Here is a 17,724-nt window from a genome sequence, read left to right on the forward strand (position 1 = left end):
TTTCTTTTAGGTGTTGTTTGTCTAAGAGTTATGATGAGAGGAATAAGAGGAAAACAGGAAAATGGGGGGACAAATTTAAAAATTACTATTGTATTTAGTGGAACAAGAACTAGATAATATGGAGAGCCATGGATGGGAGCACTGCTAGTGAGTTAAAAAGGTGAAGTAAAAACCCCCCAAAATGCCACAAACATAAGTTTGAGTCCCAGATAAGATAATTTGTTTGTTATTGAGGTTTGAATGAGAGGAGATGTAAAGGAGAAAGGAAGAAACTAATATAGAGGGAGAAAAGAAAGAGAGAGAGAGAAAAAAAGAGGGAACCACTAAAAGAAGAAAAAAGAAAGGAGAGAGAGAGAGAGAGAGTTAAGGGTTTTGGAGTGCAACCCTCCTAGAGAGAAAGGAAGAGAACAGAAAAGATCATGGGAGATGTAACACTTATGGGTAGTGTAGTTCAAGGAGAGGAGAGAGTAAGACCGGCAGAGAGTTAATTGGCCAAATTGGAGGAGGAAAAAAAGTATCAAGAATGAAGATAAGAGAAACAAACGAACTAATATAATAAAATGGGATAGGTTATAAAGTCTGCAGATTATTCTTGATTTTGAGAGGTTATCTTCTTGCTTTTTCTTTTCTCTCCCTCTTCCTGGTCGGTGACTCTGTACCCCAGGTTCTGCCCCTTTGGCATGCTCAGGTAGAGGTTTGCAGTTGATAAGTCTCTATGGCAATGTCATGTATTGTGCTTTAGTCTCGTTGGCAGTCGAGGCTCATTAGCATTTATAGGCTCCGACAGTGAGAGAGTCCAATTCCTGGAGCCTTTCTCCTAGTCTTTCCTTCCTCAATTAGTAGCCTGATAATCCAGCTATGGGGTTGCTGCTGCCTCTGCCTGGATAGTAAGAGGCTCAAAGAGCTGGCAACTCCCCACTCTATTTCCACTCAGCACAGGGCTCTGGGTAAGGCTCAGTCAGTCAGAGCTGCTATCATAATCAGGCGGGCTTTCTGCCCACTCAAAGACCTCTGGCTCTGCCACTCTGTCCGGTAACACAGGCGGGCGCCCACTTCCGGGGCGCTTGGAGGAAACTCTCACTCACTGTCTGCAACCAGGATATCCGGCCAGCAGTCTCACGCTCTGAGTGAAACCCCCAACCGCAGGGAAAAGTTGCAGTGTTGGAATTGAGTCTCGCTCTGTCCCCGTGTGCAGCTTTTGCCCACACAAAGGCCCCTGACTCTGCCCCTCTGTGCGATAACACGGGCACGCACTGCCGAGGCACTCAGAGGAATCTTTCATTCACTATCTGTGCGCACAAACCAGGATATGAGGCCGGCTGCGTTTCCCTCTGAGTGAAACCCCCTCCAGCACAGAAAATCTCCACTTTGGAATTAGTTCTCACTCCCTCCTGTGCGTGGCTTTCCCAGGGCGCTGGGGCTGCCCAGAGACTCTGCCCTCGGCCCACAGAAAGGCCTCTGACCCTGCCTCTTCGTGGGGCAACACGGGCACCCACTCCCGGGGCCTAGGAAGAAATCTCTCGCCCACTAACTGTGCGCACGCCGACCAGGAGACCGGGTAAAATGGCCGCTCCACTTGTCTTTCTTTGTTTGGGTTTGGTGTGAGTGTTAGCTTGTATTGCTCGGGTTGCCACAGGATCAGTTTTTCCTCGGCTTGGATCTCCGTGCCACAGCCTGGTTCGGCCGTTTGTGCCGCGGCCTGGATCTATTCACCCACTTTGCCCGCCTCAGTTTCTATATTCACAGTTACCAGAGAAAGCCGCCCTGTTTAGGTTAGTGAGGAAGGCGGAGCATTTCTTACTCCCTATTTCCTTCGGGGTTTGGTTATATATTTAGCCAATTGTTTCACTCAACCATACCTTTGGGTGTATTGTGAAGCATCTGGAGGCTCCAAGTATAGGTTTTCTGTTTCTGGTTGAAGATCTTGTTGAGTTTTGGGGGAGATTTATAGGTATCGCTTCCTACCCCACCATTACTCTGACCTATGGGCATTTCTTAGAAGAAGATCTTTGGGTGACAAGAGCCTCTTCAATATTTTTTACTTTGGGTATGTAAAATCTAAAATGACTATGGAACCCTACTTTTAAGCACTAAGATAAGCTTCCCTGTGTTGTATAACATATTGGATAATTCAAACATAGCTCATGTATTTGGCCACATTGTCATGGTTTCAGTAAAATTGGCATGTGCTTTATTTTGGTGAGATTTTAATGCATAAAATTCTAGGAATGTGATTTATCAAAACATAAAACTAAATTTAAAAATAAGAATATTTTTTAAGCCAGAAAAGATTTTTCTATGATGTTTTTCTTAAGGAAATAAAGACACAATTTATAGAAGAATAAATGTATTATTAAGTCAATGTAATACATAATAATAAACATTGAAGACTACCAAAATTTCAATAATGATGGAGTTTTTAATTAAGTTAACAGGCATAAGATTAGATGCTAAAGAATAATTATAATGATTGTGTTTGCAAAAGGTATTTAATTGGTATGGAAATTATTTATTATATAATACTGAGTAAAAAATATGTTCATGCAATTATCTTAGTTTGTACATTATACGAAGAAAAAATGGCTGGGAAGAAGTCAACCAAATCATTATATGTTTATCTGTAGGTCACGATAAACAGATGGTGTGAAATGGTTCTTTTTCATATTAAGTATATTTTTCAATTTTGCTATTTTAATTAGTTTTGTGGGTGTTACTAATCTCCTCATTTGTTTGTTTTTTGAATAATTTAAACATATTGTACTAATATTATTTCCAGACTATTCTGTCATTTCCATTTTCTGATGAGGTATTTCTCCCATTTTTTAAGTTTTATTTGTTTGTTTGTTTTGTGGGTATATTCTCAGGTTTCCGATTTTTTTATTTGTATTGAAATGTGTTGTGACAACTCATGAGGAACAAGACCTTTTTTAAAAATTTATTTTAGAGCAGTCTTAACTTGGTAGCTTTAGATCTTTTTCCTCAAAGTTACCAAAGATTCAAAGGTTTCATGCTTGAACCAGCTCCCAGCCTGGCCTGGTTCTTGAGTTCTACAGTTGCTGGGTTTTCTTGTCATGGTATACAAACAGTTAATATTTAGTCATGGCTGGAACACTATCATGTTCTGGATGGCCCTCTTTATGTAAAATCTCTCTCTTCAATACAATTAAACTGTTTCTCACAGTTTTCTTTTTCTTTTTAGAACCCAGTAAACCTGTGGCTATATTTCTTTCTCATTGCTATCTATTTAAGTTTTTTTCCTTTTTTCTCTCTCTCTCTCTTCCCTCTTTCACTTCTTTCTTTCCTTTTACAATGCCCTTTAATTTATTTATTTATTTATTTATTTTTCTGAAGTGAGAATTCAGGAGGCAAACAGATAGACTCCCGCATGCACCTGACCAAGATCCACCCGGCATACCCACTAGGGGGCAATGCCCTGCCCATCTGGGGTGTTGCTCCATTGCAATCGGGACCATTCTAGTGCCTGAGGCAGAGACCCATGGAAACATCCTCAGCACCCGGCCCAACTCTGCTCCAATGGAGCCTTGGCTGTGGGAAGGGAAGAGAGGGACAGATAGAGAGAAAAGAGAGGGAGAAGGGTGGAGAAGCAGATGGGTGCTTCTCCTGTGTGCCCTGGCTGGGAATTGAACCTAGGACTTTCACATTCTCAGCCAACACTCTACCACTGAGCCAACTGGCCAGGGCAATTACAATGCCTTTTAATTTAAAAAAAATTTGTCAAGTCTATGTGTTTATAGTGAGGCTTGAGGTTTCTGCTATGTGGAAGCATACCTTATCTGTTCAGCATCTTTATATACATATAATTTAATATACATGCTATTTTAAATTTTCTAGATCACTTTGTCAAGTATTTGGATGTTGTAGACTATTGCTTTCTAGTGTCTTCCATGATTTTCAGCCACTGGGAGTCTACTAAGCCTCTGCTTAGTTTACCATGGTCCATTATTCTATTTTCATCCTTTAGGCAAGTTGGCTTCACTGAATTCCTTACCTCTGGGCTCCCTGTTACCCTCTGTTTACACAGCAGGGTGCTATGCACAGTAAGGGCTAGGCATATTTAAACATGTGATATAAAAGATAGGTGATAACAAATTCTAATATATATTAATACATGTTTTCTTGGACCTGAGCAGAACTCACTCTTCATAAGGGCGGAGACTTGTGTCTGTCCATCCCAAATCTCCAGCGTGTGGAGCTATGTCTGGCACCCAGCAGAGTCTGAGTGAATGTGTGCTGAGTAAATGAATGAGTCCTGATGCTTCTGCACCTTCCTAGCATCACAAAGAGATCGTGGCTTGGGTTGTCAGACTAAGGATGCAGAACTGAAAATGCCTCACGAATAGGATTATTGCCACATCGATGTTTTATATCACTTCTCTCCTTCATTCCCAGCGTGAGGCCATTCTGTTTCTATTTAAATTTAACTCAAATGTTCCTTGGAAATTCACGGATGATTTCAGAGCACAACTCAAAAAGAAGAATATTCAATTGGAAACTTGAAGGTAATTTCCATTAAGTGTGTTGTTTGATAGCATGAAAACAGATGGAGAGAAGCATCTTTATCTTCTCCTTATGGTGCACTGAAAATAAAAAGTTTGAAAGTTGTCATGAGATGAGGTCTATAATTAAAAACAATTTGGGTAGATTTAACAGTTGGTTAAGCAATTCTTTCAGTTCCTTTTTGCATCATCAGAGACTAAGATGGAAGCTTCCTCTTTGATTGTTAATTATTCTATTTTATTACAGTCATGACACTTAAGATTTCTTTGGGGGGGGGGTCTTTAGTCTTCACAGTAATTCAATGTTATGGTTAAAACATTTACTCCTGACTTGCCAAATTTTTTTTCGAATTTTCTAGCAGGACAATTACTGCTTCTTGTGACTGAAAATCTAGAGCAAAACAAAACCTGCAGAACTTGGCAGGGATACTTCTGTTCCAGATGTGGCATCAGAGCATGGCCTCCACTGACTTCATTATCAAGTCCATCAACTATCAACATCACTCATCTATGTCTCCCCATACTTGGGAACCAGGCAGGTCCCCTGCCACTCACCGAGTCATCCTGACTATTTCTGTTCTCAATGTAAATGCAATGTATTTTCTTTATTAAGTACCAAGAGAATATAAAAAAACATTATATTGAAAAAAACTAAATCAATTATAATTATCTTATCAAAAGAAATGCTTATAGTTATTTTTGAAGGGATATTTAGTTTCTGAATATATGTTTTGAAAGTCTGTTTAAGCAATTATAACTATACTGTGAGGCTTTTTCCCTATGCAAAAATACACTTTGAAAGAGTCATCTACTGGCTGAATAAAACTGCCTCTAAAGATGTATTAAAGTGATTTACTATCTCTTTAATATTAAATGTGTATGTTGTTTAAAAATGTTTTATAATAAGTAATAATGTTTAATTATCTTTGCAATAATACATCTGTTTATATCTCATATTTAGTCAGCATACATTTCTGGAAGTTTAGACTTTTTAGGAATAGTTACTAATTATTATATACATATTTTTTCTTTTCAGTAGATACAATTATTTTTTTTAATCAGGATAATTGAAAAGAAAGCATTTTATTCAGTGAAGAATTTAACTGAATAAAAGATTTTAAATGCCTAAGGATTCAGTTAATCTTTATTGATATTAGAAGTTACAGCAAATTATAAAACCACAATTTGAGTTTACATTCTCAGAAACACAAGTCTCTCTCTTCTTCTTCTTTATTTAAAACTTCTGATTTGGGATTCACATCTTGTACTGACCCAAAGCTATTGTGAGATGCAGTGCAGATGGGGGAGCCTGGTAGTGGATGGTGTTGAAGGCAGGGGTGAAGGTACTATGAGAATGCGTTACATAGCTACCTGAAGGGAGCCGTGCTTGCTTCTAAATTCAAGGAGTGCCTGTAATGGTTGAATTTTGTCACCCCAAAAGATATGTTGATTTTCTAATTCCTGGTAATTGTTAATGTAATTGTATTTGCAAGTAAAATTTTTATATATAAAATTAAGTTAAGATGATGTCATTAGAATCGACCCGAATTCTATATGACTATTGTCCTTATAGGGAGAGAAGAAGACACACAGACACGAACATATAATGTCATGTGAGGACAAACATGTAAAAGCAGAAATTGGAATGATATGTCTACAAACCAAGAAACATCAAGAATGATGGTAGGCACTAGAAACAAAGGGAAAAGTATGGAACAGAGTCTTCCCTAGATCACCGAGAGAGAGCATGGCTCTACTCTCACCTTGACATTGGACTTCTGACCTCCAGATTGTGAAAGAATAATTTTTTACTGTTTAAAAGCACCCAGTTTGGGGTCCTCTATTACAGCAGTCCTAGGAGCTAATTCAAGACCCAAGCAATCTAACTATTCATCAAGGACAAAATAGTAGCCTGGGCACCATCCAAAGAAGCTAAACCTGGAAGTGTACACATTCAGACCACTGTTTTCCTAGTTTAATATTGGTTTTCTTGGTGTGTGGAGCCTCTTTAAGAAGCTGATATGACTGATATGTGCAAGTGTACATCTACCTGCCTCAGCTCAGTGATGGCGACCATCTAGGTGTGTCCCCTCCATTAATGTCTCTGCCAGCATGTCTGAGATACATGCACAGTTCCAGCCATTGTCAGAAGTTAATGTCTTAGCTAACACAGCCTCTGGTAACATGCTGACACTTTTATTATTATTATCATTATTATTATTAATGTTATTAAACGAGAGGCGTGAAGGCAGAGACAGATTCCTGCATGTGCCCTAATGGATCTTCCAGGCAAGCCCATACTAGGTGATGCTCTGCCCAGCTGAATCACAGTTCCATTGCTTGGCAACTGAGCTATTTTAGTGCCTGAAGTGAGTCCATGGATCCTTCTTCAGCTCCTGGGGCCTACTTTGCTCAAACCATTAGTAGCAGGGGAAACAAGGGGTGGAGGGAGGAGAAACATATGGTTGTTTCTTCTGTACCAGGAATTGAAACTGGAAATTTCATAATCAGGCCAACACTCTACCACTGAGCCAACCAGCCAGGGCCATCATTTTTGCTTATTTACATCAAGCACACACATCTGCCAATAGGTTCTGGGTTTTGTTTGTTTGTGTGTTTTCAATTCAAGTAGTGATATGCCTACCCCATTAATTTATTAATCATAAAATGCCTGATCTGTGGTAGCGCAGTAGATAAAGTGTCGACCTGGAACATTGCGGTCACCAGTTCAAAACTCTGGGCTTGCCCGGTCAAAGCACATATGGGAGTTGTTGCTTCCTGCTCCTCTCCCCCCCTCCTCTCTCTCCTGTTTCTCTAAAAATAAATAACTAAAATCTAAAAATTTTTTTAAATATAAGATGTATTTACTATTCTATGATATTCAGGTGAAACAATAGTGTAAAGAAAAATGTTTGCAATGTACAGTATTATTGTTTTCTCTTTCTCCATCTTTTACGTCACTCTGTTCTCAAGCTGTATTTATTTCTTGTTCCCTTCTTCTCCTTTCTCCCTCTGGTCATATTCACTGCCTTATTTTTCTTTTGCCTCCTGTTTTATTCATTTTTTTTCTTCCTCCTCTGTTGTATTTCAAAATATTTGCAAACTGTTTTTGCAAAGAATCTCTGAAATATGTACAAAGTAAGAACAAAATATTTGCAAACTTTTATCAATTGCTTTTGAAAGAACATAGTTATATCTGTATTTGCAAAATCCATATAAATATTTTTATGATTGGTAGGGCCTCTGAGTAGTTTTATTTTTTTAATTTTTAAATTTTATTTAGAAAATCAACTTTAACAGGGTGACATTGATCAATAAGAGTACATAGGTTTCAGGTAAACATTTTTGTAGCATTTGAATTGTTGATTATATTTTATACTCATCATACAAAGTCAAATCATTTTCTGTCACCTTATATTTGTCCTTTTTTATATATTTCTTCCCACCCCTACATAAATTTAAAAGTTTTTAATGACTTGTCCAGTGGATTATACGGCAATTGGTAATATGTTATAAATATCTTATTTTTCATGTCATGGTAGATGTCTAGCAGGTTGTGAATTCCTATAAAATTAGATCCTTTTTTATTAATGCTTTACCAAAATGCACCCTTTTTGTTAATATAAATAACATTCTTCTATCCAGACTGGTTAAAACACCAAACAGAAGTTTAAAATAATTCACATTTGAAAAATAATTTAGAAAACGAAGTACAAGTATATTACCATACAGGGTCCACCTATATACTCTGAAATATTAATGGGTCATTTGGATCTTCAGGTATCCTAAGGTCATTTGGATCTTCAGGTGTCCTAAGGTATCAAAAGTTTCCCAGGAATAAAAATGAATCCCTATACTTGTCTATGCTTAAAGTAGATAAAATTGATTTAGAAAAAAATCCAATGCAGCCCTTTCTAAACAATGCCACCTAAGTCAACCTGACGTAAGTGTTCAAAAAGGACAGAAACACATTTAAATCCTGGGTTAAAACATGACTGCAATTGCTAAAATGACAGAACAGAGGAAGACAGGTCATTCTGTCCTTCCCCAGAACAAAGTGCGCTCTGGTCCTCAACCCAGGACCGCAAGCGGCAGAGCTATAGTGCTGCCCCTGTTGCTCAGATCCTGTCCCGCTGGGTGATCCATGGGCAGAGCACAGCCCTTAACAGCAATGGACTCAGTGGCTGCATAGGGTTAACAGAACGGCATTCATTTGAGAACTTCCCAGATAATAAAACAAACCATTAGGTTGAGAAAAGAATGTCAGTATGATGTAGAGAGTCCCCTTGCAATCAATGATTCTGTAGATTATGAAAAGTATAGAGAGTTTCCCAGGTGCTGGCATTTTATTCTAAGTGTCAATTTGTCGATTAGACACAGGAAAGGGGTCACTTTCTGTGACGGAGCTTGACCGTGGGGCAGAGAATCTTAAATCTGCCTGTTAGAGTCAGTCTACAGCTGTGAACCTGAGAATGTGGGCATTGACCCATGAGGTCTGTATGCACAGGGCATGGCGGTGGTCACATTTCCCTCAGTTCACTCTGGCTGGCTGTCAGAGAAGTTACTGATATTACTATACCAATATGGGAAGAAAAAGATGTAAGTAGATGGCCAAAAAAGAAATATTTCCAATACTTTTGCCTTTGCTCTTTTTAAATATACAGTCAAGGGCATATGGGAATGAGCTAGTAGGACAAAATTGTAAAGATACACTTATTATTTACTTTCCTTATAAACTAAGTTACAGGATTAATTATAGTTTTATGAGTCTGCCATCAATATTACTTGTAAAAATCTGTAAGAATAGAAAAAATCCTGGTTTCTGACACAGTCCTTCATGGTCATGTGCCCCATTCCGCAAATGACCTTGCACCCCCACTCCGATGTAAAAAAAAATAACTGCCACCTTCCTCTTCCATGAATATTAATCAGTGATTTACCCCATTTTCTCAGTTGTTGGCACCCTATCTGCCCATTTTTCTACTTGGAAAGACAGTTTCTGAGCAGTTTTTTTCTTTTTTTCTTTTTTTTCCACAATACAGTTAGTCTGGGAATCGGATACATGCATAAGTGTCTTTGCTTAAGTCTTATTTCTGTCACTACAAACAAATTTACCACTTTTGTTCTTTTTTGACCATAATCCCCTCTGACTCATTATTTCAGACTGAAGAGCAGATCAAGCATTCCTTCATTTCCTTAAGTGCTCTGAGGACTTAAGCACTTACATGAGCCCATGCTCTTCAAATGTGCTGAGTGGCCATCTCTGAAGAGAGAGTTCCAGCAGGAACTAACAGGCTTTATCCGGAGATCACAAACAACGCTATCCCTCCTTCCTGTCCAAGATGCAAACTCTATCCACTGCAATCTTTGAGTGGGAGCGGCTTATGGGAGTCTCTCATGACTTACTTTAGGCGTGGATGAATTCAATGGCTCAGACTCTCCCCTTCCATTATTTTGTTCAGGGCACTTTTTTTAGAGACTTCTTGGGAAGCAGGGACAAGGCCTGGGAATGGCACTGCAGCTCTTGAGGTGGTCTAAGAGAATGGAGACTGACAGTGGACCTTCTAGACAGTTCTCAGGATTGACAGCCTGAGGTTCACACACAGTAGAGAGGCAGAGTGTGGGGTTAGCTAAGGCAGGTCAGAACTCAGGGGCACAGGGATGCAGGCAATTGTAGATATGGAGTTCATGAAACTATTAGGCTGGTTTATTTTCCAACTATCCTAATCAGTCTAATGGATGGATGTCCTTATTCTTCTAGTGGGGTAGAAAAGCTTTGTCACAAAGGCCAGGTCTTGGGTAGTTATTGTGGGTCTGGATTAACTCTCTGTGGTCTCGTAAAGCTCCAGCCTACTGCCTCCCAAACCCTATTCCCAGGCAGTGTGATTATTTTTGTTAAAAATTTTAAAAGATCAAGTGTTTTCATTCATAACTGCTTTTAGAAACCATCCTTAAAATAAAAGTGTCTTTTGTCCCATTTAAGATTGGCTAAGCATGATCAGGCGGTGGCACAGTGGATAGAGCATCGAACTGGTATGCAGAGGACCCAGGTTTGAGACCCCGAGGTCCCTGGCTTGAGCGCAGGCTAATCTGGTTTGAGCAAAGCTCACCAGTTTAGACCCATGGTCACTGGCTTGAGCAAGGGGTTACTCGGTCTGCTGAAGGCCCATGGTCAAGGCATATATGAGAAAGCAATCAATAAACAACTAAGGTGTCACAACAAAAAACTAATGATTGATGCTTCTCATCTCTCTCTCTGTTTCTGTCTGTCTGTCCCTATCTATCCCTTTCTCTGACTCTCTCTCTGTCTCTGTAAAAAAAAAAGAAAAAAAAAGAAGGCTAAAACTGATGTGTGTGTGATACACACAGAAGATATTGAGACAATCTGTTCACAAGTATTTTCTATAACCATCATTTAGAAGAGACAGAGACCCTTAAATATGTTCAAAATTAATACTTTTCATTCACGTCACCAAATAGATTGCAATTTTATATGCTGACTAGAGCCATGCTCAGGAGGAACACTCCGACTTCCTACAGCTGTTCCTCCTTAGTCTCACTCCTGACACACTTCTGAATTTTGAAAGTCTGTCCCATCCTGTTGGGACTGAAATCTAGAACCAGACATGTCTCTGTGTTGAGTGGAGGTGTGAGCATTACGGAGTTCAATTGGAGAACTGTAGTATTATGGGCCCTATAGCCTTCCAACTTCAATATAAGTACTTACATGAATTTTATTTTTAGGACATAACATGGTACTTGTACTATACATTTCAACTGGGCATAATACTTGTTAAATAAAGGCCCAGAAAATTCAGTCCCTCTCTCATAACCTAATTAAGACCATCCACTTATTCATTTGTCCATTTTCCCACTTATCCATTTCCAGGAACCTTTGATCATCTTTCTCCTTGGCAAAGGCAAGCCTCTCTGCTGTTTAATGCGACGCTGGCTTCCACAAAAGCAGGCAGTTTGTGCATTCGTGTCTTGGGTAAGAAAGTCTTCTTGTAATCAACTGAACTGATCCCACAGATTTGGCGAGAGGGTTCTTGCCGGCAATTCAGAGGATGAATACAAGCCCGCTCCTCTTCTGAGCTCTCACTCACAGCTTTGAGTTTAAGATTGCAGCTTACACTGTCAAAACGCATGCTGATTTGATCCTCTTTCTCATAGGGCCGGATTCATAGAAAAGCTGGCTCTGTTGTGGTGATAAAGGCCTATTCAATGTGGGGTATGACCCGCAGAGACACTCAGTGCGGCTTGGGAGGAAGTAGAGCTCTTGCACCCCCTACAGTTCAGATGCTGGATATTCACCGCAATGGTTGATTTTTTTTTTTTTTTTAATGACTATTTCACAACTAGATCACTGAGTGATTTATTCATAATAATACCTTTGAATTTAAAGAGTTTTATTTGTGGAGGTCCAGAAGTCTCTGATATAGGAACGGGAAAATCATTCACCTCCTTCCTCCACGGGAGGGAGCCGCTGTGGCCCGCCCCGCCCTGGCGTGGAGGACCCTGTGCCTGGCAGTGCTTGGACCCTCCTGGGAAATGAACTCCCTGCCAGCTGCAGGATCAAGGAAGGAATTTCACACGATGTCCCCGTGAAACGCCACCCCGTTCAGTATGAGGCTGTAGTTGTCACTTTCTCAGCAGTGCAGGGCAAAGGGCACTTGAGGAGGGAAGAAGCCCTGACTGACAGGTCCAGTGAATTCACAGGCTCCAATTCCTTCTCATCAGCACCCATGGAGTCAGCTCCGTGGCCGCTGCCAGGCTGGGTCTTCACCTGTCCACCTGAAACCACATGTGCCATCCTGCAAGATATGTTCTGATTGGAATATGGCCTTCAGCTGTCCTGCTCATCACTTTGGATGATGCTTACACTTGGGCGTGTACCCAGCAGACCTCCCCTTCCCATAAGTTGGCATCGATGGTTATAAGGAGAGGATACATTTGTCTTCCAACTGGAGAGATTCAGAATTATTCTGGAGCTCCATGATCACCTCTTTCTGCTGGACGAACCTGTCTGATGCTGTCTAGATGACAGCCACCTAACCTTCTAACATATTCTTAGAGCTACTTCATAGCAATTTTCATTGTGAGGAAGGAAGTAGGTAATGGAGTTTCACACAGTGCTTTCAGCCATGCATACATTTTGATTGAGTCTCCACTATGAAGTTCAAACAGCTCCTCAGTATAATCCAGCATCTGTTGTTAAATATATGTAATCCTCACAATGGTCCAATTAGCAAAAGATTTTTCTTATATAATAATTATAGGGAATTACTATGACATTTTATCTTTATTTAAAAATAATAAAAATAACAAAATTGTTATAGAGAAAACAAATCTGGATAAATAGATAAAGCAAATGATCAGCAGTGTCATCCTGCTTTATCTTGCCTCTAAGAGATACCAGTGGTAATCCTTTGTTTATATTATTTGAATTGGAACTCTCAGTGAAGATTCCAGGAGCCCCATCAAAACCTCCTTTAGGACAATGTCAACAGTCCAGAGTTAATTCTCCATCCAAGCTGCCAAAAGCCTCAAGAAAATAAAACAATGACAATTATCCTGAGCAATGTCTTTGTCATGTTTCTGACACACACCATCATAATCTATATATCTTTCAGAGCTATAATTAGATAAAAGAAGTAGAAATATGTGGTCCATATTTTACTTGACTACACACACAAATCTCTCACCTACAGATTGATTTTTTCTTCGCAGGTTTTTTTTTTTTGATATACAAAAACTGGAAAATGATCACATGCAAAGCACCGATAAATTTGTATAAGAATACATGAAATTAAGGACTTATATAAGAACATCTTGTAAAATGGTATAAAACACAGTATAAAAAAACACAATATAAAATAAAAATATATTTTCCCCAAATAAATTATGTCCCCAAAGATTGGAGGTATTCAATGCAAAGAACAGCTAAATAACGTGTTTTATGGAAGCTGCAGGAGGGTTTTAAGAACGTTTCTTAGTAGGCAAGGAATCCTATTTTGCAGAGCTATAAAAGTTGCTTTCTTTTTTACCCTCAGAAAAGTTCTAAAAAAAATCTTTCCAGATTCTTGAACCTGCTGAGAGTCTGCAAAAATCTAAACAAACATTAAATTGCCCTGGCTGTACATCCATTTTTAAGAGTTTATGATAAAACTTACTCAAGAGACAAATAATGCCTTTGCAATGATTTATGTAGGTAAATAAATAACTTAAAATACAAACAACAAGATGTACTGGAAAGAGAATTGGGGTTGTTCTGGCTCCCGTCGCTATTGCAGAAAATAACACTTGCTGTACTTTACACATTAAAAATGTTCCACATTATTTTAGGACAGAGAAATAACCCATCTGAGCCTTCTTTTTAAAAACATCAATAAAAGTAAGAGGGCATCTGCGTATGGCTGTAAAGGCACCAAAAGCAATGTGATGGCAGAATTAAGGTTGAAAACCACTAAGAGCCAATGGTCTAAGGAGGGTAAACCAGGCTAGGATTCAGACTAAGAGATTTTTCATTTATTCTTATGGTTTTTCTTAAATAGTATCTGAAAATATTTTGTGTGGATTACAAGATTAATTTCTGTCATATTTGGAGAGTTTAAAGGCAAAAGTATGTTAATCTTTTTACTTTATAGATGAGAATTTTGATGCAAATGAAAAAAAAAAAAACACTTCTTTTCATCAAATGATGTTTTTAAGAGGACAAAAGGCAAGCCACAGAGTGGAATAAGGTATTTGAAATACATATATTTGGTAAATGTCTCACTTATAACTTGTGAACTTTACTAAGAAAAGGACAGAATATCTAAATTAAATTGGATAAGGAATTTAAATAACCATGACTCACAAAAAGTTTTTAAAATTACTCTTAAACATGTTAAAAGATATAATCTCATATTGTTACAAAAATGCAAATTAAAAATATAATGGTGCAGCACTACATAGCCGGTATAATGTTTAAAATAAAAAAATACATAAATGAACAAGTGTTTGTGAAAGTGGCTCAACTAGAATTCTCATATTCTGCCTGTGGACGTGTACATTGGAAGGGTCATTTTGGAAAATTTTATGTTAGCGTCTACTAATGCTGAACATGTGCACATCCTATGACCCAGCAACTACTCCCTTCCTATGTATACGCCCTACAAAACGTATACATACGAGTCCCAACTCTCAAACTTAACACTAATAGGTCTTTATTTAGATTGTGTTTAACAGTTTTCAGACAGATTACATTTTTATTTATACTATGATTTTTATTTTTTATGCCTTTTATTGAATTGACATGTTTTGGAAAGCATTCAAAAAACTATTTAACTGTCATGTCCAGAGATTCTAGTCTGTGCCAGGTATTTTGCTAGAGATTTCATATCTTTTCTCACATTAAATTTTACTAAATAGATTAGTTTAAAAAATGATATTATGGTCACTGTACAAGTTAGGATTAGATTTGAGTATAAGTAATAAGAACAAAAACTAAATTAGGGAGGCTAAAACAAGATTGGTTTTCTTACTTCTTGTTTAAGAAGTTTGGAAGTTGTTAGTTCAAGGCCGGTGAGTTCTGCTATTGTTTAAGTATCCAGGTTTTATCTTGAGGACATCTTGTGGTCCAAGATGGGTGCTGAATTTTAGCCTTTTTATCATCCTTGCATCTAGCAGTAGAAACAATAGGTGAGAAATGGAGGAAAAGAGAGGGATAATTATTTGTCTTATAAAGCACTGTTAAAATTGCATATATCACTTTCTTATTTAGTCAGAATTTAGTCACATGTCCACATCTGTTTTTTGAGGGATGCTGGGAAATGTAGTCTTTTTTTATGGGAAGCCATGAGCATACTTAGAAAATTACTAAGAAAATTACTAAGGAAAAAGGGATAAGTACATATTGGCAGACAGTAAGAAGTCTGCCACAATCTGTGTCACCATTTTGCAATATAACATAAACACAGAAGTCAAGAATTAAAAACTATATCCCTATAGATTCTAATTTTGTCTTTTGTCTGTGGTTCCATTTTCAGAAATTCAGTGTAAGTACCTGCTATACTTCACAGTTGGGAATCTGTCAACAGAATTTTCCCCATTCTAAGGGTTTTTCTATGTTGCAAAATTTTACCAAAGTTTACCACTTCTTTTGTTGGAGAAGAAATGAGCCTAAAATAATCCCTGTGTTGTGATTAGAAGGGATGCAATTTCTGCTTTTGGAAAATGGTTCTGTTAACTATTTACATTTACTATTATTTAACCATATCTATACATTCTAAACTCATCCAGAGGTTGTGACAAGAACACTCAGTAATACTAGTGGCCTGTTAGGTCAAAGACAGCATTTTAATGATGGAACCTACAAACAGAGCCGTGACAACAGCCGTGCAAAGAAACAGCAAATTTAAGCAAGTAATAAAGTTTCTTTATTCATTTTCTATGTCAAGGTATTCTAAGAAGAGGAAAATAGTTTTGGATTTAAACTTAGAACAATAATAAAAATCATTAACAATAAATGATTATTTCAAATATTTAGTATTTTTTAACCAGTTCTCTTTAACTTTACATTCTAATTGCTCCACTAGATTGTAATTGTCTTAACAAAAACGAAAAAAAAGAATAATTTGGATAAATATGTATATAGGCCAAAGTTTCTATAAGAGCCTAACTTGGTGTACAACGTTAGTATACAATCTTTCAATAGACCCAGCATCAGAAACTGACAGAAAGCTCCAAGTAGCAAAATAGAACATTTGAGGAAAAAAAAAAAAACATGTTAGGTTGGGATTTCTGGAACTTTAATAGCTTTCCACTTAAATTTTTGGCTATCATGCACTTTAAGAGAAAAAAAAAATAATGAGTTTTACAACATTCAACTTGCTTTATAACATATTACATAATGGTGTAAGCTCCATAAAGAAGGTTGTGTGCAGTGCTGTAAAACTTATTAGGTCACCAATATTTCTAGTTTCATATTAAGAAATTAGAAATAATGGTTCAGATTAGAGTCAAAATTATAAAAAAAAAAATCCTTTGAATTGAATCAGTCATTCCCATGGATATACTAATGAATTTGTAGCCTTAAAAAAGAAAAAAAGTTTCATTTATAAATTCACCTGAGGTGAAAGAAGTCATGTTAACATTTTAAGTTTTATGTGGACTTTCCATAGGCTACAGTACTCTCTCCACTTTGCCTCAGCTCTATATAGCTCACCTTAATTTCTATTTTGTAGGCCCCTATGTAAGAATGATTTTTAAAAATCAGACATTTAGTCTGAATATAGAAATGATTGAATATAGTAAATCCTCCTCCAAATGTTATTTTAAGTATAAAATGTTTAAACTACATACAGTACTTTAAGGTGCAGCATATTATTCAAGCCTCTCTTTTTCTCTACCCTTTCACTCAGCTTCCCTTTTGTCTGCCCTTCTTGTTGTGATGTCTCTCAGCTCTGGATGCCCTCTGCTGATAATGAAACGAGGCAACTCTCATTTCATGGTATCCACTTATGCTAAAACAGTCCCATATTTTTGCTTGGTATCTGTAATGACAGTAAGAATTTTTTGAGTCTAAGAACTGCAGCACACGATAGAATTCATGGAGAATAAAAGCTCAAAAATGTTTTTATTGAACTTGAGTAGGAGAAAAAAAAGGGAAGATAAAAAAGTAATGTCATAGTTTAGACTGCTTCAAGGTCTTTCTGGCACCTCTTTTGAAAGCCAGAGTTGCAATAAGTAGAAGATGGATTCTCGACCCAAAATATAATTTATTTGCCCTCCTCTCAAAAAGGAAAGAGTGTTTGAACTACAAAAATTGAATCTCCCTGCCTTTTAGGGAAGAATTGCAAAATATAGGGAACATTAGCCTATTATTTATTAGTCTTATATTTCTTGAGAAGATAACATTATTTTGTTCCCACATAAATCTTTATTCATTGAAACATTGATTCCTCAACTCACCAAACCAATCATTCATCCACCATTGACCATTCAACAAACTAACCATCTATTTATTTACCCATTTATCCAACCCCACCAATTCATCTGATCAGTCATCTGTCCATTCACCTGTCCAACCAGCCAATCAGCTATTTACTGACCACCAAGTATTGATACACTATGCACTGAAATGCTATAAGTGTAACTGATATTATTTCTTCCCTCCATGAAGTCCTCAAGGTACTATGCCCTCTGTTTTTCACATATTAGGGAA

This window comes from Saccopteryx bilineata, chromosome 1, assembly GCF_036850765.1.
Source record: "Saccopteryx bilineata isolate mSacBil1 chromosome 1, mSacBil1_pri_phased_curated, whole genome shotgun sequence".
Lineage (NCBI taxonomy): Eukaryota > Metazoa > Chordata > Mammalia > Chiroptera > Emballonuridae > Saccopteryx > Saccopteryx bilineata.